Raw genomic sequence first — 27,027 nt, 5'->3', positions numbered from 1 at the left:
TCCTTCTGTGCTGAGAAACCCAGCAGAGACTGAGCTGCTCCAGGGAGCTCCTAGGAGTCCCCTGAGAGGGTCCTGGACCCGGCTCTCACCCTATCTCTAGGCTCTGGCAGACATTCTCTTGCTTTTTTCCTTCCTTTGATACAAGAGGTGCTTTCAAGGGAAGCCTAAGGACCAAGGGTCCCTTCCACAAGAGCTGCATATACGTGAGGTGAGAAAGCGCTCGTGTGAACTGGAGTTTGGGTGTATGAGTGAGTCTGTGCACACACTCGTGTGAAGGAGGGTGAACTCATTCATGAGGATGTGAACTGTAAGTGTAATGGAGTGGCTGTGTGTGCAAATTTAAGTGTGTACGACTGCATGAGGAGGTATGAATGTGCATGTGACTGTGTATGCGTACGAACACACAAACCTGTGCACACACACACACACACACACACACACACACATGCTGGGCCATCCTCCTGTGGTGAGTCCCACCCCCTTCTCCAGCCCCAGCCACTGCTCCCCCAGGCTCCTGACCATCCCTCTCTCTCCACCTGTGTCCCTCCCCCTCGGCCCAGACCAAGCTGTCTCCTCAGCGCCCCCATGACCTGCCTCCTGCTCCCCACCATGTCCCTGGCCCCACCTTGTTCAGAGCTCCAACAGAGCCCATCCAGTCCTGCACCACTTCTCCAGCCTCAGTGTGGACAGCCCTGCTGATGTCACCCCACTCGGGGCACGGTCAGTGCCCAGGACGGGCTCATTCTGCAATCAGCCACACTGAGGAGATCCCATCGCCTGGCTAGCCAGATAGGATGGCCTTCAGGGGCCGGGACTGGCAGGGACCATCTTACACTGATGTGTCTGTCTGCTTATGTCCCCAGCTGGACTGTGATCCGAGGCAGGGACCCTGCCCTCCTGCTCAGCCCTGACCTGGGTCTGGGCCACTGCCGGCACTCAAAGTGGGGGAGGGGGGGTGGAGGAATTAATTAGTGTGTGTGGCCCCAGCACAGGCCTGACACAGAACATGGGATGAGTTATAAATGTGAGTGTCACTCACAAACTCATCCCAGCAGGGCCTTCGAGATTGTCAGAAACTTGCATGAGGTCACCTGGCGAGTCACCGCCTACACTGGGAGCCCCACACTGTAACCACAGGTGCACAGGAGCCTCTTCTCACATGTCACCTTTCTAGCCTCATGACTCCACAAGGGGCGAGGGTGGAGTGGAAGGGGACAGGCAGAAAGAGACAAGACAGGAAGGCAGACAGAGAAGCAGAAACCAGAAGCCAAGCAGACAGACAAGACAGGGACAGACCAGAGGCGGATGACAGAGACGAGCGGACAGGGCTGGCCTGCAGCAGCCCTGGGCTCCCTTGACCACAGTGGCACGTGGAAGGAGGCGCCAGCCACGGAAACCCTGCTATGTCCTCGGGCTTTGCTGCACTGGTGCCCCTATTTATTTGCATGGCCCTGAAATTCAGGAATTTCTCAGGGCTGCCAGCAGGGTGGCCAGTGTGCAGCAAGTAGGGGGTCTGGCCCCAGCTGTGGCATAACCATCAGGAGCCCCCCAGGGCCCAGAGCAGAGACAGGCAGCACGCAGGGCCAAGCTCCCCAGGCTGCTGGGTACTGCAGACGTGACCCTCCGAGAAAGTGTGTCCCACGTGCCCAGCCAAAGCAGCCTCTCCACAACACCCAGGAGCACCCGGGGGGACAATGCAGGGACCCCAGTGTCACTCCTGGCAGACAACAGGCACTGAATCCTTGTTCAACATTTTTAAAAAGGACTGTCCCAGCTACTCTTAAATCTTCCATGGCTCCTCAACTCTGCCCTTTCCTTGATTCTCTCTGCCAGGCCCATCCTCCTTCCCCTTAGCAAACTCCTACTCATCCCTCAAGGCCCAGCTCAATATCCCCTCCTCTGAAAAACCTTCCCTTGGAGTTCAAAGCTGCCTTCTTTGACCTCCCTGCAATCTGTACACGGAGTGTCTGCATCCACACAGGGTTCACAGACAAGAGAGACACAAAACACGAGGGTGAGACCAAACCCTCCGAGAATAACAGACTCAGCCCGCGTCCTCACCACTTGGGCTAAGTGTGGTCAGGCTAGAGGTCAAGACCCTACAGTCCCCACCCCTTCTCTCAACTCCCTATTAAACTATGAACTACCCCAGATGTTGAAGAGCCGTTGTTACACATTCTGGAACATCCTCATACTCCCTTTGGGATGGGTCCACCATGTGACATAGGAACAGGGGAAGAAACAGCTACTTGGTTAGATAGAACAACCCAGTGATGCTCTGGAGACCTCCAACCCCTTCTCCCAGCAAGAAAACCCCAATCTCCCTCTGGGGAGCCACCCCCTCCCAGGCTACATGGACCACAGGATGGCCATCTCTCATCCACAGTGACTGTCACATGGGCCCATGCTGAAGCTTCTGAGCTTATAGGAGTGAGCCACGTGGCAGAGGCTGTCTGAGGATAATGCAACACGGAGAATGGAGACACAGTCCTGGGGTCATCTCTAGAGCCCCTGGATATAGCCAAGCCTGCAACTGTACCCTGTACTTTTTTGTTACATGACTTTTTTGCTGAAATTATTCTCACCTGTGATCAAAATAATCCTAACACTTGTGATGAGAAAGTAAGATGAGCAACCGCGTGTCTGTTGCTGACTTGACTCCAAGAATGTTTGTCTCTGGAGTTAATAGAGTCGAACTCTGCAGCAGGCACCTCCTGCAGGGTTAGTCTGCTTCACACAGGGCCCATTCTCAGGGACCGGATGGAGACAGCCCACAGAGCCATGTCACTATCACAACCCCGCTGCCGCCACTGGCCACAGCCCATTGGCCCAGGATGGACGTGTCACCCAAGCTGGGCCAATCAGAGCTCTTCCCCGGGATTCTGAACTGGAACTAAAAGAGCATACAAAGCATCTCTAGTAGAAGAGACTGGGAGCCAGGAGGCCTCTAAGCTGAGGGCAGGCACATTTAAATCATTCTGAGAACATCAACCAGGCTTGTAGAGAAAAGCAGAGACTAAATGAAGATGGGGGGGATCCCTGGGTGGCGCAGCGGTTTGGCGCCTGCCTTTGGCCCAGGGCACGATCTTGGAGACCTGGGATCGAATCCCACGTCGGGCTCCCGGTGCATGGAGCCTGCTTCTCCCTCTGCCTGTGTCTCTGCCTCTCTCTCTCTCTCTGTGTGTGTGACTATCATTAAAAAAAAAAAAAGAAGAAGATGGGGTGTAAGGCAGGCTTGGCGGCATCAGAGACCCTAGCTGTAGCTTTCTCTGGGGCCAGCGGGTCCAGGTCTTCCCTGATGATGCACTGGAGCCTCTGCTTCTCCTGAGCAGCCTCAAGTGAAGCCCACGTGAAGGTGAAACCTCCCACTGCACGGTACACAGGCCCCATCTGAAGTGAGGAGCAGGGTGCGGGGGGCGGTGGGGAACCATGGTGTGAGACACAGTCCAGGGCATGTCTGGGCTACCATGCCGCATGCTGAGGCCCTACCATCCCAGTGAGACCCCTGAGGTCTGGAGCCAAGGAGGGGTCATGCTCCTACCCTCTGCACAGGAAGCCACTGCCATGCCTCAGGAGCATACCTGGCTCAGGCACATCCTGCCTTGGGATCACAGTGGGGCATTGCAGGGACAGGCAACTGACGTCACCATTTCCTTCCCATGGCCAGCACTCCCTTAAATGAGTCTCTCTCACTCGTCAGGGTGTAAGGTCAGCCACTCGGTTCAAGAAAACAAGTTACGGGGGGTGAGGGCAGAGGAGCACTAGGGCAAACTGTTCCTCTCGCTGGGGCATGCGGCTAATTAAGGGCCTGACCAGCCATGAGCATGAGTGTTATCAGTATCACCCATGAGACCTATCATTAATGACCTCTGCTCACTGCACTTCATAGCTTACAGATGGAATCTAGCCCACCGAGCCAGGCCTAGATTGCCCACGTCATTCAAAGACTGGGCCCAGCCTCACCTCGCAAGCTACCATCAACCTCTTCCCTCAGCACTGGAGCCCTGGCCCTACACCCCCCACCCACAACCCCCTGGCATGGACCCCAGGCCACTGGACACCTCAGAGAATGCCCCCAACCCCTGGCCTGAGAACCAGGGACTTGGGTCTCCAAGAAGACATCCCTGCTGGAGGGGCAGCAGCCTCCCATCACAGCCCTGCCCAGCAGGAAACATGCCAGTGGGGTCCCCAGGAGATGGGAGGTGTGGGATGGCCTGCCAGAGGCGTCTGTCCAAGGGCTAGAGAGGACCATGCAGGATGAGCTCAGATCTCAGGAACAAAGCGTATATGACAGAGGCCATGGAGAGTAATTATCCCCCACCTAATCTCTTTCCACCAATCAGGATCACAGAGAACTCTCTGTGGACCGCTGGCGTGCCCTGCACATCTGCCTGCCACTTGCCACCCTTTTTTTGTAACAAAGAAAGGGCAGGTCCCACGGCTCGAGGCTGAGGCAGGGAACAGAAGTACAAGGGTTCAAAGCCCTGCGTGGCTGCTGTTAATCTTTATTTTCCTGGCTATTGCTGATTTGGGGCAAGTCTGATTTTTGCCTACAGCTGTGACGAGAGGTCTCCTTTGAAATAAATATAAGTAAAACAGGGAAGGGATTTAAAAAATATATATATACTGTGTATAATGTAAAGCCACCAGAGGTCGGAAGATACAGCAGAAAATGTGATAGTGTTGCACTGATCATCATGTATCAGGAGAGGAAGCCAATACCACTGGCTTTTTTCCCCAAAGAAAGGACACGAGGCCCCTAAGGGGCCTGCCTTCCTCAGCCCCATGATCTGAGAACAGCAGTCAGAGACTCTGAGGTGCCCATGGCTGGACAACACTTGAACTATTCTGCTCTGAGGACATGCCAGGGGAATAGATAAAGGACGCTGAGATGCCCAACCAGCACCAAACCACCACGAGGACAGCTAATCTCTCAGCTCCCGAGGCCCAGGGGGCTGACACAGAAACCACAGGGAAGAGCTGTGGCCCTGGGGGGGAGGGGTGCGCTTGTGTGTGCACACATGCCTGTGGGTGTTGGGGGGGCAAGGAGGGTACAGTGTGGTTGTGCCTTCAAGGGATTGGCATGTCGAGACCACCCATACTCTGATCCCGAGCTGGCCCTGACCCCCAGAGGTCCTGTCCCAGTCAGCCTGTCCCACGCATTCCCCAGCAGGCTGCACTCTCCTGCTCAGAACCCTTCCCTGGCTCCCTGTGACTCGGCCTACAGGCCCCAGACTCATTGGGGGCTGGGGAGGTGTTCTCCCGGGGTCCTGAGAGTTCTCTACCACAATGTTTTTAATGTGGTGCTTTCATTGTGAGGAGTCATTGAGAAGAACAGAATTTTCTGAATCACCTAACACTCACTTGGTGATCAAAGACACAGCTGGGAATTCAAGACTGGGATGGGAGACCCAGGCTGAGGAAGGAACCCTGGGAGGCTTATCAAGAACCCAGGGCACCTGGGTGGCTCAGTGGTCCAGTGTCTGCCTTTGGCTCAGGCTGTGATCCCAGGGTCCTGGGATCGAGTCCCACATTGGGCTCCCCACACGGAGCCTGTGTCTCCCTCTGCCTGTGTCTCTGCCTCTCTCTCTGTATCTCTCACGAATAAATAAATATAATCTTTAAAATAAAAAAAAAAAAACCCAAACTGGTGTGTCCTGACCACAAGGCCATCTTCTCAATGATGAGGAGAACAGAGAAGGAGGACAGGAGTGTGGGGTCCTGATGCTCAAAGAACCTAGCTAGCATGTATTAGTGAAGTACCTGCCAAAAGCTGTGTTGGGGCTTTTTCCTCAAGTCTGCACACCAACCCTTCCGGGCAGGCCACTACCAGCAGGCCCATTTTACATCCTTAGTAAAGCTGAGGCTGGGACACAGGACTCGAGCTCGGGCCAGGCAAGCATGCCAGCACCCCCATGCCTTCCCGGCCTGGGTGGCTCCTCACCCTACTGGCACTCCACAGGTCAGGCCCTCTTCCCACATTTCAGGCCACTCCTGGCCATCAAACAACAGCACAGCCAGAAGGGCTGTCCCCACTTTGCAATGAGGAAATTGAAAGATTGAAGCCCTAGCAGGTCAGGGTCTCCTGAAGGCAAAAAGGCCTCCAGGGGCCAGAGGCGGCCATCCCACTCCCCAGGACATGGGTGCTCCCTGCCCCCCACATTCTGAGCCAGGCTGTCTCCCAGCCCCGGACGGGCAGGCAGCACGGCTTCCTCACCAGTGCTGTGACCCGGGTGGCCTACAATACAGCATCCCCCACCCCCAGAAAAGCTGGGCTCCCCACCCTCAAGGAAGGAAATAACCTTCCCCCAAACCAGTACTTTCTCTGCAACAATCTCCATATATGAGAAGACCGAGGCATTTTTGCAATGCTTCCAAATTCCAATAACTGTGAGGACAATGGTGTAAAATGACGCATGGCTTGACCTGAGAGGGGCCCCGGGAAGGGACCAGACCGGGGGAGGTGAATTAGCAGTGTGTGCGTGTGTGCCAGTGGTGCCCGTGATCAAGGGGCAGCCCATCCGGAGCAGGACCTGGACGTGGACAGACCTGGCTCCCGTTCCAGTTCTTCTTCCTCACTTGCCATGAGACTGCAGGCAGGCACGCCTCTCTCTGGGCCTCAGTATCCTGACCTGTGTCACCCTCTCAGGCCTCCCACCTACCATCCTGTCCCCTCCAGTCCCACCTTCACGGCTGGACTGCCCAAGGGACCCTCTAAGCATCTGGTCATGTCCCTCCTCTTCTAAGAAATGCCCCAAGACTGCCCATCTCCAGTTCACGGACCAGGATTTGAGGTGCTCCGTTGTTAGGGTTCAGTCTGCCAGCACAACCCTTACCTCCTGCCTCTCCTCCAACCCACCTCTCCAAGAGAAACTGGGTTTTCTCCTGTTCTGGTGTCTACCTCACTTTTTACCTTCACATCACAGTGCCTGTATCATCTTCTCCAGGAAGCCCTCCCTGACCACCGCCAGACTCAGCTAGATGCTTACCTGGCTGTCAGGACCTCTGCGCTCTCCTTCAGGACAGCCCTGGCTGAAGCATGTCAGAACTGCCTGTGTGCATCTCTGGGGCCCGCAAGTTGGCACGGGAGGGACAACAGGCCATTCCCACACCAGAGGCTACTGTGAGCACCCCAAAACCATGGGCACACATCCCTGGCATGGATGTCCAGGGAGCCACTGGCCAGGAACTGTGACCCCATGAGCCTCTCCCTGGCTGTTCCCAGCAATGCTTAGCCATGGTTCCTAACCCTCCCAGAGAAAGGCCACAACTCCACTACTCCCCACTGCCCCATAAGGCCAAGTGCTAGGCCCCAGCAGCTCATGGGTGGGGGGACTTTAAAATCTCAATCAGAGCTGGTCCCTCCCTGAATGGAATCTGTATCACACCCAGAATAAAAATGAAAGCCCTCCCGTGGCCCCTGGCCTTGGCTCACCCTCCAGTGGACCTCCTTGCTCGCAGGGGTCCTGACTTCCAGCTCCTCGAGGTCATTTGTATGTGCTGTGATCTCTGGCTGGACATGCCTACTCCACCCGGGTGTCTGCTCCACTGACACCTCTGATGCTCTACCTAAAACATCCCCACCTAACTCCCAGTCCCAGGCCAGCGTTGCCATCTCTTCTCTGCACACACAGCCAGCACAGGACACCGCAGCGAGCACCCACAGGTTTCCTATCTGTGCTTCCCGCCAAAAAGCAGGCTCTGTGGGGGGCAGAGGATGTTGTCTTGGTCATTGTCTTATGCCCAGCACTCAGAACAGTGTCCACTACCCAGCGGATGCTCAATAAATACCTGTTGAATGAAAGAATGAGCGATCTCATTTCCTCCTTCCATTAACCCTAACAGAGCTGGGACACCCATTTTACGGACAAAGAAACTGAGGCTCAGTGGGGTAAGTTACTGGCCTGATGGGAGCACAGCCTGGGAGTGGCAGAGCTGGGAATCTGAATCCTGTAGGATGCCAAGGTGGGGACTTGGCTGCCCCGGCTGCCCCCGGCTCTGGACCTGTCACCAGTCTCCCCACCAGCCAGCAGGGCTGACTGGGGAAATGGTCCCGGAATGGGATGGTAAGTGCTACGGTGCCCACGCCAGGAAGCGCCAGCAGTCAAATCACCAGAAGGAAACACACCCACAGGAAAAGGGGGTAAGAAATGGGGAGAGAAAGAAAGGGTGGGTTTTTTCTTTTCTTTTGTCCATTTGCCAAGACTTTGCAAAAAGTGACTTTGTTACCATCTAATTTAATCACAGTGGAAACTTTTGTGTCTCACGCCAGGAAGACGTCTGTTCAACCACCAGATCAGTACCGCAGGGGATTTAAAAACTATCCTTAAACACTTCCACTTAAAACTCACAAACGAACAGTCCCCCACCAACTGCCCAAACGCTTGGTAATGTAATGTTTTGAACAGGCAATACCGTCGCACGGATCAAGCAGCAGAAAATATTTTAAAAGGCACAAAGTGGGAAATGTCATCTCAGCCTTACACCCTTGACCCCTGTCTGCCACCCCAAGCCACCCCCAGGTGACCACAGGTAACCACTGGCCCCTGTTCCTCCTGCTTCTTCCCAGGCTTTGTTTCTTTCTGCACGCACAAGCCAACGTGAAGCTGTGTTTCTTACTTGACCCAAGAGGCGGCATAAGTTTTACAAGGCATCTGGCACCTTGTTTTCTTCTCTTAACAGATCCTGAAAGACCTTTCCACGGAGAGCAGCCTCCGTTTTTTACAGCTGCATAATATTCCATGGTGAGGCTGTGCCGGCGTCTGTCACCCTGAGTTTCAAACGTCTGCCCATAGACCTTCTTCTTCCATCTGCCTGTAGCTTCTCAAGGGTGAGGACTGTGCCCTAGCACAGCCTCCTGATCTGATCTTACTCCAGAGGGTGTCTTAAAACAGAAATCCAATCTCATTGCTCATTCCGTCAAAACTTTTCAGTAGCTTTCAGACTCCCTGCGTACCTCCTCCTTTGCTACCTCCCCTCCGTGACTCACCCAGCCTCCTCCTTTTCCATCCCGCATGCACACCTAGCAGGGTCCCACCTCAGGCCCTTTGCACTAGCTGTGCCTCCTGCTTGGCATTCTCCCTTGGCACTCTGGTCTCAGCTCAGAAATCCTCTCCCGCCGAGGGCCCTCCTTGCCTCCCTGGATTTGGTTACCTTGCTGATTTAAACGCCTTCATAGCATCTGAAATCAATTCAGTTCATCTCTTTACCACCCGAATCACCCCACCCCACCTCACCCCTCTAACTAGAATAGAAAGTACATGGGAGCAAAGTTTCCCAGCACCCAGAGTCCTGTCACAAGCTGGAACTGCATCCCAGGCCAAGGCCTTTGGCTGGGGGAGGCCCCTCAGAGTTCAGGCAGCCTGGGAGCGGGGCTACTCAACTGCCTCCTGGACACCGCATGAGTCCATCCTCTCCTCCCCACTTCAGGACCATGAGTGCTGGAAAGCTCAAGATCACAATAGCCACTCTACAGAAGGGAAGAGTGAAGCCCAGGGAAGGGAGGGACCGGCCCTCTGCACCACCTTGCACAGCCCTGTACCTTCTTCCCCAACAGAAACAAAAACCTCCAGGAAGTACGAGGAAGCAATCAGGGCTGCTGCCCACCATCCCCAGTCACTCTGGAAGCCCTGGTCCTCATTCAGTCAGTCAACAAACATCCAGGAGGCTGCACATCACAGGGGTGGGAGGGCACTTCACCACTTATATCAGCCACATATGTGTGCTCACAAGAAAGAGCACAGGGTCATGGAAGCTGGAACTTAAAATAACGCAGCAACAGCCCCACCTTGTGCTATCCATCAAGAGGCCACCCAAGGGAATGGGAGCTGGGAGCCTGTCCTCCACCTGAGTCTCTCCCCGGTAGGCATCTTGTCCACCAATGTGGACCAGGGGCTTATGGGGAAAATGCTTACACTCAGGGCCCACAAATGCAAGGCCAACGTGAAATCTGGTGTCCAACAGGCCGTGCTGTGATGCACCTGAGATCATGTAGACTTGAGACTCAGCGGTCTTTCCCCCCGTGGTCACAGGCTCACAGTGAATATGACTGTCTGTCAAGACTACGGCAGAAAACTGTGTTGAGCTTTCAGGCTCATGAAAAGGAACCTAGGGGGTACCTTTTAATGGCTGGCTCAGCTGGTGGAGCATGCAACGCTTAAACTCAGGGTTGTGAGTTTGAGCTTCATATTGAGTGTTGAGATTACTTAAAAATAAATTAAAATCTTTAAAAACAAAAAAAGGAATCTGGAATCTGAGTGGTCATTTAGGCTGCAAGAAATCTTCTTCCCTTTAGGTCCTGAATCCTAGCTCTACCCTAACCCCTGCAGAGACTGCAGTTTTGCTTCCCTGGTCATTCCACAAGCATTTATTAAGCACCTACTGTGTCACGTGGGGGACCTGGCTCAGGGAATTTGCCCAGGATCAATGAGACCAAGTCCCTCTTCCCATGGATTCATTGAGAGAAGGGCAAAGAGCTTGGCTTTAGGGTCAGAAAAATCGAGGTTGAAATTCTAGCTCTACCATTCCCTTGCTAGAAAACTCTTTCTGAGCCTCAGTTTCCCCATCCATCAAATAAGGTAAGAATGTGACCTTGCAGAATCATCGACAGGATCTGGGGAGAAACGTAATGGTCAAGGTCTGGCTCTTCAATCACTGCCTTCTTCTCATGGGGGATCCCAGTCCACTGTCCCCCACAGCCCAGCAGAAAGTGCCTACCATCATCACAAAGATGCACTGTGGCCCAGGCCCCTGGCGTGCCCCTCAGTGCTCCAAAGAGGTATGAGGCTCACTCAAGGCTTTCCCAGCCATGGCTGAGGGGACTAGCATAGGCCCCTTTGGGGTGGGCAATGCAGTAAAAATAGCCCAGTTTATACAGCAGGCATGGCCAACACAGAGGCCTGTGTAGGCCAGGTAGGAGCTGAGAATGTACAAGCAAGCCTGGTGGGGACTTTGGCCACAGGATGCTCCCATCCCAACCCCCAGGGGCAGCACAGGGGGACAGGGGACCCTGAAGCTGCCAGACCTTGTGATTTTGCAGGTAAAGATGGAAATCCGAACTCTTAGGTGAAACCGGACAATTTGTAAATGCTGGCAGTTAATTAAACATTTAAAGATAATAACAACACGGTAAGAGCCAAACAAAACATACAGAGCCAGTCAAAACCAGGGCTGGCAGGTTTGCACAGAGTAAGATTCTTTGATTTCACCCATCTCCTGCCCCCTTCCTCCTTCTCACAGCTCTGGGTGCAGGAGGGAAGGGTGGAAGCTGAGGAAGCAACAATTACAGGTCCCTCCCTCCTCCTGGTGGGAATCTTCACCCTCATTTGCATGTGAGGAAGGTGAGGCTCAGAGTCCCATCATTCAGCTACAAATACTTGCAGTGGGGCTGGCTCTGGGAGGGGCCTAACCAGTCCCCTCATTCAAGGGGCTCTGCTGATGACCAGCACCCAGATCTTTTTTTTCTTTTTCTGGCCTCTCATAGTGACACCTGCTGGCTCATACCAGCTTTGGCTGAGTCCAAGTGCAGTCATCTCCTAACAGTAAAGAAAGAGCTGCTTGGGATAGCAGGGTGGGGGAAGGGGAGGGCACGCAGGGGTGATGAGGAGTGGGGAGGCTGCTGGCCCCTCCCCGTGCTCCCACAGCCTCCCAGTTCCCGCGGCAAGAGAGCCTAAGCCAAGTGAGATCCCCCCAGGCCTACTGGGGCTCCCGCACACTCAGGCTAGCGGGGACGGCTATGCCCACAGAGGTGGAGTGTCAGGGCAGCCGCCCGCGACTACCAAGCTGGTCTATGGGACTCCATGTGCAAGATTCAGTGTGTGAGGCACTGTTTGTTACTCCAGCTATGCAAGAGACACGTGTGTGACACATGTGAGATAGATATGCATGTGCGATAGACACATGTGTGGCACAGGCACGCGTGTCAGAGACACACACGGGTGTAAGTGAGACATAACTGCTTGAGTGAGAGGCGTGCCTGTCTAGGAGGCGCCCGTGTGAGGCACGTGTGTGCAAAGGGACGCGTGTGGGAGACGAGTGTGAGAAGCCCCAGCATGTGTACGAGAGCGGGGGCGGGGGCGGGGGCTGTGAGCATAGGACTCTGCGACTGGGGGGACGTGGTGACAGGACGGTGGGTGCGCCCAGGCCGCGGGTGCAGGAACTTTTCTTGGCTTGGGGGGGGCAGTGTGACGGGAGCGGGGAACTGAGGGTGCGAGCTGGACGTGGGGGTGCTGACCGACCGAAGGAGCCCAGGGCAGCCGGACGGGGGCGGGCGGGGGGGGCGCGGGGCAGGCGAGCGGCAAGGCTGCGGGGGGCGGGGGCGGGGGCGGGGGGCTGCCCGCGGACCCCGAGGCCCCCCGCCCCCAGGCCCGCCTCAGTGCGCACATCCGTGCAATGGGGCCAGGGCCGGCCGGGCGCGCCCGCGGAGGGGCGGGTGTGGGCACCTCGCGGCCCGGGGCGCGCATCGCGGGGCCGCCGCACCGTCGGGGCGTCCGGGGCCCCCGAGCCGAGCGCGGGGCCGGCGGCCCGGGGGGGAGCGGAGGGGAGGGGGCCCGCGCGGCGAGGGTGGGCGCGCACTCACCGGGGCGCTCGGGGGTCCGGCCGCTGTCCGCCCGTCCGTCCGTCCGTCCGCCCGGCCGTCGCGCGTCGAGAGCCGCGAGCCCCGCTGTGCGCGGCGCGGGGCGGGGCGGGGCGGGGCGGGGCGGGGCGCGGAGGGCGGAGGCGGCCCCAGCCCGCCCGCGCCCCTCCCCTGCCTCCGCCTCCGGGGCGGGGTCTGCGCCGCCGGGAGGGGCCGAGCCCCGCCGCCCTGGGACCGCCGCCCGCCCGCGCCCCCCCCCCTCGGGCGAGCCGAGCGCCGCGTCCGTCTGTCCGCCCGGCACCCCTCGTGCCCCGCCCCGACGCGAAACTCCCTTCCACATCCCCGCCGCCTCGGCCAGCCTGGCCCTCAGCGTGCCCGGGGCGGGCGGTGTGACGGGACCGGAGGTCAGGCCTCTCCATCCCGCGGGCTTCCTACCCTGGGAGCGCCCACGCACACCCCGGCCCCCTGGCACCCCGACTGCCGCCCAGGCCCTTGGGCAGAGGGTCCCCAGCCCCGCCTCCCCGCTTTGGGCCCATCTAGGTTCATCCTCTTCCTCAGCGAGCGCACAGGCTGGCTGCCTGTGACCCCTGTATGACCTCAGCCAAGACCCTTGAGCCTCCTGTCTCTTGAATGGGTTCACTCTGGTCCGACCTGTGATGGGGAGCCGGGGAGAACTCCGTGTCATCCCCACAGCGCAGGCCGGGTAGGGAGGGGGAACTCTGCCAAATGTAAGCTAAAACGTTAAGGACCGTGTCATCCCCGCAGTTGAGGCAGAGTGGGGCATCCCACAGTCTGACTAGGAGCCAGACTGGAAAGAGGCCCTGTGGGGAGCAGGCTGTTGGCAGGAGGCTACCTCCCTGGGCCTTCCAACTGGACAAGGGCTCAAAACCCCATCCCCAATACACACAAGTGAAACCTTTAGCCCCAGAGAAGCCCAGGTGAAAGGGGGACTGGCCCTAAATGCAAGGGCCCTGCAGGCACAGGGACCCCAAGCCCCCAGTCCTCTCCCCACCCCTGTCTTAGGGTTCTAAAGGCCATCAGCCCCTAAGAGAGTCACAATCCAGGAATTCTGTCCTTCTGTCTGTCTGTCCCTCTCTCTTTGCCATCTTCTACTTCTCTTTTTATTCTGGCAAAAGTCACAATAGCATAAAATTCACCATTTTCGCCATTCTAAAGTGTCCAATTCAGTGGCATTTAGAACATTCACAGCTTTCTCTCCTGTGCTCTCTTGGCTGTGCCATCTTTGTCTGGATGTGTCTGTGTGTCTCTCTGTCTCTCCGTGTTGCTGTGAACCCACCTCCATCTGTACTACTGGGTACCCCATTCAGATGGCCTGGTCTCTGTCTCTCAGGGCGTCTCACCCTTTTCCCACTTTGTCTCTCCTTTCTGTGTCCCTAATTCTGTTTTGAGGCCCATCTGTCTCTCTGTATTATTCTACCTTCCTCGGTCTCTCTCTGTGTGTCTCTCATGAATAAATAAATAAGATCTTTAAAAATAATAATAATAAATAAAAGTACTTTGAACAGAGCTTAGCAGAGGGGAGTGCTCAGTAAATGTCTGAGGAGTGGGTGACAGATTAAATCCTTCCTTCTGTCAGCAAGGGAGGAGGCCTGGGGCATAGAAGGCACTGGACCTTGGCTCCCTTGCATCTAGGTAACTCACTGCCCCCCCCCCCCCCCCCCCGCCCCAGGAGGCTTACGCCCACCCCCATCCCCCACAAGTCTCCAGCCAGGAGGAGAGGCAGTGAGCCAAGATTTGGCCTCACCTTGCAGCCTGGGGGAACCCAAGGCCTAGCCAGCTTTCACAAGATAAAGTGGAGACACTTCGCCCATCAGCTGTTATCTGAGCTGCAGAAATGGCCAAGGCAGCTGACTCCTCGGAGTCCTGCCATGGCTGTTATCTCAGATGGAGCGCACATCACCCACCAGGAATTTGGGGTCTGGGGCCTGGCCAAGACATGGCTAGAGGAAGTTCCAGGCCGATAAGGCACAGACAGTGCTCAGAGTGGGCAGTACAGTTATTCACATCAGTGTCAATCTCATCAGCAGCCCCCCTCCCCGGGCACCAGGGCGCCAGGGCTGACGGGTACAGAACACACCTGTACCACCTGGCAGGCCAGGCTCTGGAGGAGACGGCTCACTGGGCTTCCTGAGTCTGTGTCCTCACTCCGTGGCCTCCAGGAGGTCACTGCACCTCTCCCAGCATCTGAAAAATGGGAATAACAATAACGATAACACCCCATTCAACAATAGTGTATGGTCTAGGAGCAGTGGCTCTGGAGCCAAATGGCCTTGATTTAAAGCCACATTCCCCTGTGTGATGTGCAGCAGGTGGCTTCAGTTCCCTGGCCTCAGTGGCTGGTCTATAAAACATTTTCCTGCCTCATAGGATTGTTTTGACATTAAGATTCTTAGGGCAGAGTTTGGCACGTGATATGGCCTCAATTAAATGTTTGTTGTTGTTAATTACGCACAGCCTAAACCAACGTGAGCCAGCAAGGTGCCCCAAATCTTCCCACTCACCTGGATGCAGACAGCACAGGGCTGTCCACTCCTTGAATGATAGGCCAGGACTCCCCGCCAGAACTTCTCCTGCTGCTGCTCCTGAGGGTGGATGTGACACCCCTTCCTCTGCAGCAGGCCCACTTACTCATCGCTTGCGCCTCCCCTGCAGCATCCTTTACAGCCACAATGACTGGGCAGTGCGAGGCAGCTGTCTGTCCCTGGCCGCAGAGGAAGCTAGGAAAGTGGTTGTCTGGGCCCAGCCAGACCGCCAAAAGAGAGAATTGCACAATTACAGAAAAGATGTTAAAAAATGATGAGGCAGTGATTTTCAGACAGAGGCTCTCCTCACCTGGAGGAGGCACTACCTGCCATCCTGCTGCCCAATGAAGACCCAGGGCAGCAGCACCCACACCCGAGCTTTAGAACATGGCAGTCCTTGGGGCGCCTGGCTGGCTCAGTTGGAGGAACGTGCAACTATTGATCTTGGGGTCATGAGTTCGAGCCCCACTTTGGGGGTAGAGATTACTTAAATTAAAAACAAAAAATAAGGGCACCTGGATGGCTCAGTCAGTGAAGCGTCTGCCTTCAGCTCAGGTCATAATCTCGGGGTTCTGGGATCAAGCCCTGCATCGGGCTTCATGCTCATTGGAAAACCTGCTTCTCTCTCTGCCTGCCCCTCCTTGTGCTCTCATTCTCTCTCTCTCTCTCTCTCTCTCTCTCTCTCTCTCTCTCTCGGTCTCTCTCTCTCTCAAAATACCAGTGTCTACATTCTACTCCAGAACGATTAAATCTGAGTCTACAGAGGGTGCAGCCAGGAATCACTATATTTTCAAACCCAAGTCAATTGTAAGGTACTACCAAGTTTGAAAACTACTGCTTCAAGGACTTCCCTCTGGCTTTCTCCTTCCAGCTGGGCCTTTCCTCAAGGACAGACCAAGGAGATGTGCCCTTCTGGAGCCCATAATGCTTCACACCAGTCCTTGGAATTCCCTACTCCAGTGGCCCGAAGCCCCAGTGTTTCTGCTGGCTCCTTCTACACATCTCTCCCCACAGGAGTGGGCCAACCATATCATCAGCAGACATATTCCAGGCCCAAGGGGTGGCCTAAGGGTAGCTGCTGGCAGGTGATGTGAATGGAGTGCACAATCAGTCCTTGGAACCCAGGGCAGGCCCTCTCTGGTCTGGACCCCACCTAGTTCTCCAGCCGCATGACCCACGCACACTCCTGTCTTTACTCTTCAACCCAGCAAAAAGTCGATTATATACCAGGAACTTCCCCGCCTCCCTGCCTTTCTGTCCACAATGAAAACTACTCCATCTGGGGCACAAACTATAGCCATGCCCCACTCTTCATGTGGGAAACATAACTGTAGATGTTTTACACAGACCCCACGGCTGCCTGGCTAAGGGCACATCCCCAGCCTCCCTGGCAGCCAAGCAGGAAGTGCGAGGCCATTGAACGGGAGCAGAAGCAGTGTGGCCTCCCCTTCCCTCCCCCCTACCTGCCGGTGACTGGCGGATACAGAGTTGGAGCAGCCACCTTGCATACCAGGAGGAAGCCGTGCTCAGGTGCAAGGCAGCCCTGAGCATCACGGAGCCACCATACCAGCCTGGATCCTCCCATGAAAGAGAAATAAGCTTTCAAAGGCATAAGCCATAGTCTTCTAGGATCTCTTGGTTATAGCAGTCTAACCTATACTCAGCTAGTAACTAGCAGTGCTCTGTGAACAAGTCGTAGACAACGTTGTATGCACCAGTCTTCCATGGGAGCTCACGGTCCAGAGCCCTCCGTGAACACCTGTGCTAACTACATCTGGCAGCTACCAGCTACCAGCCTCCTGAGCGTCCTGTACCACGCAACCCTCCTCTCTTGATTCTGAGTCCATGTGCTTTGTTGGGATGGAGTTGATCCTCCCTTCCTGGGGGGAGGGAGGGTCACTGGCCCAGGTGAGCTCCTCTAAAGTAACCCACCCAGGGAAGGAACTGAAGGGAGGGAGCCTCTCTATTTAAGGCAGGCTGTCTGCATCGGAGCCTGGGACAGAGGTGCTCTTCCTGCTGCATCGCTCAGCTGTGCGTTCAAGCCTGTGGCATGGAAACCACCTCTTAGGAAAACCTGCTGAGAAGGAAACCAGCTCAGAGAGCAGGGAGAGAGGATCTGAGAGAGACAGCTTTCTGATGACATAACGTTTAAGCACCTGATTATCGCTTGGCCTGCCCAACCCACCTCTGGAGTTTTCAGCTACAAAGGCCCATACATTCCCATTGGGGCTTCAGCCGATTTAGATTGGGGTTCTGTTACTTGCACCCAAAACTCTTGGCCAGTAGAATTTGTCTCACTTAGGCAATGTTACCTACCGAGTCTGGCGCCTGCACTTCCGAGGCTTGCTTCAGATACTAGGATTAGTTCTCCACTGAGGATCAGATTTTATGATGTCTGGACTCTCCCCAAAGGCACTTTGTCTTAAATAAAGGGGACAATGATTGGAATGAAAAATAAAGTCATATCTGTTAACTGTCCACTGTGCACCAAGCATCTGAATAGGCACCTCATATTGATTCATTCATTTAATCCTTGAAACAAGCCTAGAGATGCTGGATATCATTACCCCCATTTTACAAAGACACAGGCTCAGCGGCATAGCCAGGGCCCCTGCCCAGAGCTGTCTGGCTCCAGAGTCTGTACGCTCCTCCCCGCCCTTGCAAGGGAAGGTGTGGAGCACATTGCATGGGGCCATGGGTTCCCCTTCCTTGGGTATGTGAGCCAGGATCCAGTGACCCCTGGGCAGAGCAGTTGGAGGAGCTGAATGAAACATGCAATGGGGTGTGTGGAGAAAAGAGGTGGGAAACCCATTACAATTTTTCTTCCACTCTGGGGCTTCTCCACATTTTCCCAAGCTGTCTGCTGATTGCAGGAAAGCTGCCCAGCCTGACGCTTCCCATCTGGGAATGGTCAGCCCCTACCTCCCGAGGCCCTGCTCACTCTGCTCATTTGTGACTCACCCCCGCCCATCTCTCTGCCTGGTGTGAGGAAATCTCTGGCACTTCTGAAAAGTTCTGGTCACCCTAGACAAGACTTGGCTCAGCCTTGCCGTTCAAGCCAGCTCTCTTGGCAAAGGGCAAGGGCGAAGGGGCCAGGGCCACTGAGCTCAGAGGCTGGGATCTCCCCCGTGGGCTGGAAATCTAGGCCGAGGGGGTCTCAAAGCTCCTTCCCTACTGGTGCAGCCCAGAGAGGGAAGGGATTTGTCTAAGGCCACACAGTGAAGCCCTAAGGAGCTGAAAGGGGCGCCTAGGACAGCAACAGCAGCCCAGAGATGTGAGGCCTGGTCCCATCAAGCCTCTTGCCAACTCTGAGCCTCAGTCTTCCCATTTGTGAGATGGAAGAGGCTGACTCTGATCTTAATACATAAATTAGGGAAAACAGACAATAGAACATTTAACACCAGCAAATCTACCTTCACAAGAGGGCCTCTTCCAACCACTTTTGTTCTCTACATACTTATGTATATATACGTGAATTAGATGCATGTGTGGTCGTATGCATGTGCAAATGTACACAAATCCTTTTTTTTTTTTTATTTATGATAGTCACACACTATCATAAATAGAGAGAGAGAGAGAGGCAGAGACACAGGCAGAGGGAGAAGCTGGCTCCATGCACCGGGAGCCCGATGTGGGACTTGACCCTGGGCCTCCAGGATCGCGCCCTGGGCCAAAGGCAGGCGCTAAACCGCTGCACCACCCAGGGATCCCTGTACACAAATCCTAAGGAGCATTTTATTCTGCTCCATTTTAATGTGATCTGTTGTAGCCATTTTTCTACATCAGTAGCTTATCCACACAGTCCCTGTCAGCAGGCACAGGGTATTCCACTGTCTGCTATCACTGTGCTGTATTTACCTGATCGTTCCTAGTTTCCTTTATCATAAACACGAATTTGAAAAACATCCCCGAATCTATATATTCGGACACTTGTCCACCTCCAAGAAGTTGTGAGGACCAAGGGCATGTACATTTTTAAATAGGGGCTCCTGGGTGGTTCAGCGGTTGAGCCTCTGCCTTCGGCCCAGGTCGTGATCCCAGAGTACTGGGATCGAGTCCCGCATCAGGCTCCCTGCAGGGTACCTGCTTCTCCCTCTGTCTGTGTCTTTTCCTCTTTCTGTGTCTCTCATGAATAAATAAAGTCCTTTAAAAAATAAGTACTTTTGATATATAACCGCTCAAGGACTCTGAGAGAGTTTCTTTTTTCTTTTTTTTTCTTTTTTTTTTTTTGAGAGTTTCCTCCCAATATGTCAGAGGGTTTGTTCACACACTCACCACCACCGGGGGGTCTCAGTCTTAGGGATGTTTACTCGGTCTGTTGGGTGAAGAGGGTATTCTGTTACTTGAGGTAGACCATCTTTTCAAATGGTTACTAACTGCTTGTGTCTCTTCTGAGAACTCTTGTACGTACTCTTCATTCATTTTGATTCTTGAAGCATTCATCTTAAGCTCCAGAATTTTTTTAAAGACTTTTATTTATTTATTCATTCATTCATTTATTTCAGGGGAAGGGGGGAGGAGCAGATGGGGGAGGGAAAGGGAGGAGGGAAAAATTCTCAAGCAGAGTTGTGTTGAGCCCTAACCTACAAGGGGCTCCCTCTCACCACCCTGAGGTTGCAACCAGAGCCGCAACCAAGAGTCGGCCACTCAACCGACTGAGCCACCCAGGCACCCCTTTAGCTCAACGACTTTTTTTTTTTTTTAGATTTTTATTTATTTATTAATGAGAGATACAGGGAGAGAGGCAGAGACACAGGCAGAGGGAGAATCAGGCTCCCTGCAGAGAGCCTGACATGGGACTCGATCCCAGGTCTCCAGGATCACACCCTGGACTGAAGGCAGGCGCTAAACTGCTGAGCCACCCGGGCTGCCCTCAACAACTCTTTTAATAATTCTTCATGTAGTAGGAGTGTTGGCCCTTTGTCTTTTGAGTACGTGCAGCAGACACCCCTGTTTTAACTTTGGTGCTGTGTTTTCTTCCATACGGAACTTGTGAAATATGATGTAGCAAGACCTACCAGTAGTTTCCTTTGTGCTTCGAGAGGCTTCCCCATTCTAAGGTAAACGTAGTAGGCTGCCTATATTCTCTTCCAGCTCCTTTTCACAGTTGTCCATCCATCTTTGGTTCATCACTGCCCTTGCTTCTAACCCCAAGACTCCTGGCCACCCCATCCACACAGCTGGTGGCTGGCTCCTCCAGCACACGGCCTTGTGGTGGGGCAGAGATCTCCAGTAATTCCTGGAAGCCTCCCCTTCTAGGAATGTGCAGAGGGAAAACATCTCTGCTTAAATAACAAATCTGGGCCTCTGAGGCTCCGAATAATCTCTGGTTACCTGCCAGGGCTTGCCCAACCAGTGCTCAGGTATCAGAAAGTTTAGAATAATGGTGATTAGCACTGCCAGGAAGAGGCACCACTCAGATCTCCTGCCTCAGGCAGCACAGGTGCCTGCCCGTCCTTCTGGATGTACCATTCCGTTTCTGCTGAGGCCACCATGATCTGCCCTCCACAGTGGCTTGCAGGATCATTCCAGCAAGACTCGGGCCTCCCCGCAGCAGAAAGCTGGGTGAGGGCTGCCCCTCATCCTGCCTGAAGCTTTCAGGAGCTGTGTCACATTGTGACATTCTTCATCCCCATCCTCCTTACTTTCCCATTTCTCGTAGCAAGTGGCTGAGCTATACTGGCCTGAGTTTCTCCTGCCTTCCCCTGTTTCCTCTCACAGTAATGTCCTTGCACATCTATCCTGTCTTGGCAAAATTCCTGTGGGCTTCTTGACAGACCTAAACTCATGCAATGATAAAGGTGGTAACGGAAGTCACCACCACGCTACACATTTATGAAGCTCGCCTACACCCATCTCTCTTGCATTCCTTTGCATCACACTGGAGTTAAACACTGTCGGTTCCCATTTTACAGATGAGAAAGGTGAGGCTCAAAGACAGCTGAGCTTCAGTCCAAATCCAGGCTCTCTCCTTCCCGTCAGGAAGCTGGGGAGAGCCCTGTGGCCCCCAGAAGTACCAAGCTCTTCAGTCTGGGAATCCCAGTCCATAGCATTTCCCTGGGAGCCACAGCTTGGGAGGCTCTGTGTTTTCTCCTCCAACTCTGAGACCCACACGCCCCTCTAGGACAGAGAAATGTCAGGGGGACAGGACCCAGAATTCCCTTCCCCAGGTGGAAGGAGCCCAGGTCACCTCGCCCCAGCTGAACCCAGAGGAAGGAGCTGGAAACTCAGCTATGGGATAGGAGGGCAGGCAACTTTAGGTGTTGACATAAAAGTCTCCAGCACACCAAGAGATGACTCCCTTCTTCCCTTCCAGGTGTGCCCTCTGGAGCTCCAGACTTGTCTGCTTTTCCTCAGTCAGAGCCCCCCCAAGGCTGCTACTCTCCATGCTGAGCTGCCCCAGCTCCTCTGCTATACTGTGGCCAACTCAGCCTGTCCCCCTCTCCTAGAGCTGGGCCAGCAGCTGAGCACAGGACCTGGGGGTGGTCTGCACAGCTCAGAGAGATGGTTCACCTTCCACGTTCCAACATTTAGACTTGACCCAAGGTAGGGGTGACTTATTAAAGTGGCAACATGCACTGACTCCAGGGTCTGTCCACTTCCCAGCTGAACATGCAGAGCTCCTGGCCTTCGTGCTAACCCCACTGGGCTCAGGAACCTGTGAGGAGGCCAGCCCATCTGTCCTGAGGATCTACACTGAGCCACCCTCTTGTCTTTTTCCAGCCTATGCAGTTCTCTCTGGAACCCACCAGGCCTCTTCTTCCTTCCATCCTCCTTACTGAGGCCCAGATAAGGCAGCTGGCAGGGGACTCACACTCCGCAGCACACCAGCCAGCTGGCTCCAACCCCAGGAAGCAGAGAAGGTCCCCGGTGAGGTGTGTCTTAATCCTGCATCTCCATCTGTCCAGGCCTGGCCTCCTGTGACACTTGGGGTATGAGCCCAGTCTTGGCTCTAAGTCCTTGATCTCTGCTCAGCCTGACCCCCACTCCCGCCCATCAGGCTCTGTCCTCTGTCTACCCTTTGACCCCCTATCCCCACCCCATGCAGGGATAGTGTGGTTACAAGTACATATTCTGGGGCCATGATCCCTGGGTTTGAATCCCAGTTCCGTCACTTACTAGCTGTGGGATCTGGGAACCTTCCCTCCCTGTCTCGGTGTTCCCAGCTATAAAATAACCTCCAACCACCGCGAGCTATCGAGCTATCGTGGGGACTAAGTCCGCTAATATATGGAAAGTGCTTCAGAAGTGGCTTACACGTGGTGAGTGCTCAGTGAGCACGGGCTAATATTATTATTCAGTCAGCAAATCTTCCCTGCACACCCACTTGGTGCCAGGCATGGGGGTCCAGCTGGAGGGCAGATAGCCCCTTGCCCTCAAGGAGTGGCACTCTTGCAGGAGACAGGAGTTCAACGTCCTCACCAACAAACAGCAAGAAGCACCCTGAGGAGGCCGTGCAGGGCAGGGTGTGTGGGGTGGTGGTCAGTTCACAGAACCTGGCCCCCAAGGGCTGGCTCCTAGTTGCACGATGCCTGGGGGAGGCTCCAGCCTCTCTCAGCCTCGTTTCCTTCTCTACAAATGGGGATATGGTGCCTAACTCATCAGGTTCCACGAGGGGTCCCGTGAGTTCAGAGGTAGGTGGGCAGGACTTCTGCAGGGCCAGGCACACAGTAAGTGCTCGAGGACCACGCTCCTGGGCGGGGAGTGGAAGCTGAGGAGCCCTCCGAAAGAAGGGCTGTGGGGCAGGATGTGGCAGGCCGTGGGCTGCAGGATGAGTTTGGTGTGTATTCTGAGAGCAAGGGGAGCCACTGGAGGGTTGTTTTTCTTTTTAAAATTTTATTTATTCATGACAGACACAGAGAGAGGCAGAGACACAGGCAGAGGGAGAAGCAGGCTGCCTGCAGGGAGCCCAATGCAGGACTCGATCCCAGGACCAGGGATCACACCCTGAGCCAAAGGCAGATGCTCAACCACTGAGCCACCCAGGCTGCCCCCACTGGAGGGTTTTAAGGGAGCCCCCCACCCGGAGGACACGGGTGGTAGAACCTGGGTTGGAGATGATGGGGTTCAGATGGGTGTGGAGGCACAGGGAAGCAGTAGGATTGGAGAGATACCAAGGGGAGAGACTGTGTGCTCCCACGGGTGTCTCCCCAATGCCAAAAGGAGCATTTACAGTATGTTTGTTTGCACCGGGTTCAAAAACAGCCCGGACCAAATAACAATCTGAGGTTTATAATCTTGACAAGGCCTTGCAACTGGGGAGGGCCTGAAAAGGACGTGGCGTTGGGGGCCAGGACAGGGAGGGGCAGGGATGACCTCCCACCACAAGCTACTGGCTCAGGAGGTGCCACTGATTAGCTGGAGGAGGATGCTGGTCTGGACTCTATGCTGCAAGTCACAGTACCCTTGACTCAAACAGACTAAAGCCCAAAAACAGAGATACTGAATTCCATAAAAGAGTAGAGGGATGGACTTCAGGCATAGCTGGATCCAGGTGCTCAAATGTCTCCAGGTTTCTTTCCCCTTGTCCCTCAGATCTCCCTACGAGAGGTAGGGATCTACCTCTCCCTCCATTTTCTGCCAAAAACTCTCTTCTAGTGAGCCAACCTCCCAGGAGCTCCAGCCTACAACTCTTTTTTCTTTTTTAAGATTTTGTTTATTTATTCATGAGACACACACACAGAGAGGCAGAGACACAGACAGAGGAAAAGGCAGACTCCCTACAGGGAGCCCAATGCAAAACTCGATCCCAGGACCCCAGGATCACGACCTGAGCTGAAGCCAGACGTTCAACCACTGAGCCACCCGGCTGCCCCCAGCGTACAATTCTTTAAGTCCAGACAAAATGAAGCGCTAGTCCACTCACCTTAAAGTTCTCTCAGATTGGAGGAGCTTAAGTCAGGTGCCCAGGCCTAAGCCAGTCACTGCAGCTGAGAGGAATGGGCTGTGCCGATTGGGTCAGCCCGCGTTCCCTGCTCTCTCCTAAAAGTCTGAGGGGTAGGATGAACTTCTACATGGAAACCCGGGGCTGCTGCCAGAAGCTGGAGAGGAATCTGTGAATGGCCCCGACAGGGTGGGTGATTTTCCAGCCTTGGACTTAGAGTTGATTTTGTCTGTATTCGATTCAGACACTGTCAGATAATAGCACATATTTTAGAAACATGTTCCCTGTAAAATCCCCAACAGTCACGAGGGGACTTGGTCAAGCTCATCAGTGTTTGGCTCTCAGCCAAGGGAGCCCCCGGCCATCCAGCCAATGAAAACCCAGAGATTCCTGAATCACACACGTCATGGGCTCACACCTGGCTGGGTCCCCAAGGCCAGGGACTGCGCCACCGTGGAAGCAACGTGGGTCCGATAGGAAAGTCGTCGCCTGCGGTTGGTGACTAATAATCAAACAAGCAGGTTACGCCCATTGCAAAAATGCTAACCAGCCTGAGAGAATGCGATACGAGCCCAGAGTCTGACTCTGCTTCATGTGAAAACCCCGGAACCGGGGACTCTGAAAGACAGACTACCAGACCTAGACATGCTCTCCTGCGCCCCTCCCCAGCTGCAAGGCCTCCCCGGTTGACGCATCCCCAATCGTTACTGAGTTCGGGCTGTTTTTGAACCTGTCGTAGGCAGACGCGCTGCAACACCCAACACTCTGGGCAGGGCCGCGTGGTACTCCGTCGGCGTCGGCGAGCGCGCGCTGACCGGCTGGTCTCGGGCCCTTTTGGCTGCTTCCTGGGTTTTCTTTCCTGTTACAAAGGGTGTCGCTGTACGTCTCTGTCTCTCCGTACCCGGCTTCCCGTGACATTTGTTTTCGTCTAGGAGGGGGAGTGCTGAGTCACTGGGTGTGCACGCGTTCAAGCTCCCCAGCTCAGGCCAGGCTGTGGCTGCGAGGCTTGTACCAAGGCTGCCAGCGGCTGCTGAGGGCTGCACCTCCTCGAGAGCATTTGTTAACGTCTGCCGGGGCAGTGGGTGTGAAATGGCATCTCGGGGAGGGTTGAATGCACAGGCCCCTTGCCGCTAACAGGGATGAGCATCTTGACGTCTGCCTGTCAGCCACCCGCCTCTCCCGTTTTACGAAATCTCTGCATCTTCCTTTTGTCCCGAAAACACTGTTTTCTTCTTGGAAATACTGATTTCTAAAGCACGGTCCGGCCATGTGACTCCCCGCCTTTAAGCCCTCCTGTGACTCCCGGGGGCCTCAGAGTAAAGCTCACGCCCAGCAGCCTGGCCAGCGAGGCCCTACAGTGGTTTGGCTCCCATCTGCGTCTCCATTCTTGATAGGAGCTGTTTCCTGACACTCTCTTCTCATGTTCTCCCCCTCCCCTCTTCCACTTGCTTGCCCCAGCCCAGCCTCTGCACCTCCCAGCTCCTGCTATGCTGGGGCACTGCCGGAAAACTGCTCTCCCCACAGACCCCCACATCCTTGCCTGGCCGCTTCTTTCTCAGCCTTCAAGTCTCCGCTAAAACATCATCTCCTCCCGGGAGCCCTCCTGGTTTCTCCCCACCTCCACCCAGCCCGTGGGGCCACCGCGTCTGCTCGCCGCGTGTCAAGGTCTCCACTCCTGCGCTGTAAACTGGACAGCGAGGTCCCTGACGGCCAAGACGGTGACTGTTTTGCAGGCTCCTTATTCTCGGTAGCAGGGAACGTGGCTGCAGTCCGTCAGCGATCTGAAACTCTAGAAGAGGGAGAAGGAGGGAGGGGTGGCAGGGGCAGCATGGAAGTGTTAGAGAGAAGGGGCTCCTCCAACGCAGGCCCTGGGAGGGACCCAGGGACCACTTGGATCTGGGTTAAGGTGGAGGAGGGAGTTGGCTTCCAGTCCTGGCTCTCCTGCTAACAGACTGGGCTTCCTAGACAAGTCTCTTGTCCTCTCTGTCTCCGTTTTCCCATCTCAAAGAGGGGAGCCCCAGCCTCCTTCCCATCAGAGGTAGTGCCCCTGGATGGTCGGCCTGAGATCTGACCTACAATTTCAGGCCCAGGATGCCGGCAGACCCCGGGCCAGACAAAGGGGCCTTGTTCCCAGGCTCTTTCACGGAAACTACCCACCCCCCCAACAGCTTGGCTCCAGCTGAACAAAACCACATGCCAACACGTGGGAGGAGGAGGGGTGGGCGTCCAGGCAGCATCCCAGCGCCCCTCTCAACTCCAGGCCCTGCCCAGAGTGCCAGATGCCACAGACTCTGAAGCGAGCTCTCCTCCTGCTGCCCCCTCCCCGCCGGCTGCACTCGTCTGAATGCCCCGTGGGGCCGCGGGAGCCAAAGCGTGCTCCCCTCTCATCTCATGCAAGGCTCACGCCAGGCCCCCAGGCAGGCATCGCCACTGAGCCACTTAGCACATGAGGAACTCGGGAGGCTTGGAGGCCATGATCATGAGCCCTGGGCTCGGCCAGAAGAGGCGGAGGCTGGACCACACATGGACGGCCTGATCTGCTGCCCCGCTGCCCTGAGGTGTACCACAGTGCCCTCTCCTCGGTCAGGGTGGGAGGAGGTTTGGCAGGGGGAGTCTTCCACCAAACCTCACCCGGACCTTCCCGCCGGAGCATGCAGCTTCCCCCAGCAAGTCAGAGAATGGACAGGGACGGGATGTCATCCCCCGGCCCACTGGACAGCTTCAAGGGGAGGAGGAGGCCCCAACCCCACTCACCACTTCACATCTGGAAATCTGCTGAGTCTCCACCCCGGCTCCCTAGGCCCTGCCTGCCTGCCAGCCAGCAGAAGGCCTCCTGCAGCGAACTCTGACTCAAGCTCCCAGCCTGCCACCCGCAAGCTGTGCGATGTGAGGCAAGGGACTCCCCTCTCTGAGCCTCCATTTTCCCATCTTTGAAATATGGGTGAGGCCTGGGACGGGCGGGGGCAGAGATGGCACCACGCAGAGAGTGTGAAAAAGCCGAGGCTATTCGCCCACTAAAGTTCTAG

At 55.3% G+C, this 27,027-nt stretch overlaps 1 protein-coding gene across 3 annotated transcripts in view; it reads right to left on the bottom strand.

The window, feature by feature from the left end:
- Positions 1–24,234, bottom strand: part of FBLN2 (fibulin 2) — a 98,988-nt gene extending 74,754 nt beyond the window's left edge. For 2 of the 3 annotated variants that reach the window (XM_072784986.1, XM_072784988.1), the window contains exon 1: positions 12,578–12,676. The gene's annotated coding sequence lies outside the window, so the exon portion shown is untranslated. Of the gene's footprint in view, positions 1–12,577; positions 12,677–14,672; positions 14,780–23,983 lie in introns of those variants that run through there. The other variant, XM_072784987.1, reaches the window with a different exon arrangement.
- Positions 24,235–27,027: the final 2,793 nt, after the last annotated feature.

This window comes from Canis lupus, chromosome 19 (assembly GCF_048164855.1).
Source record: "Canis lupus baileyi chromosome 19, mCanLup2.hap1, whole genome shotgun sequence".
NCBI classification, from domain to species: domain Eukaryota; kingdom Metazoa; phylum Chordata; class Mammalia; order Carnivora; family Canidae; genus Canis; species Canis lupus.
Note: the sequence above shows the minus strand (reverse complement) of the source record. Positions and strands in the feature narration are given on the sequence as shown.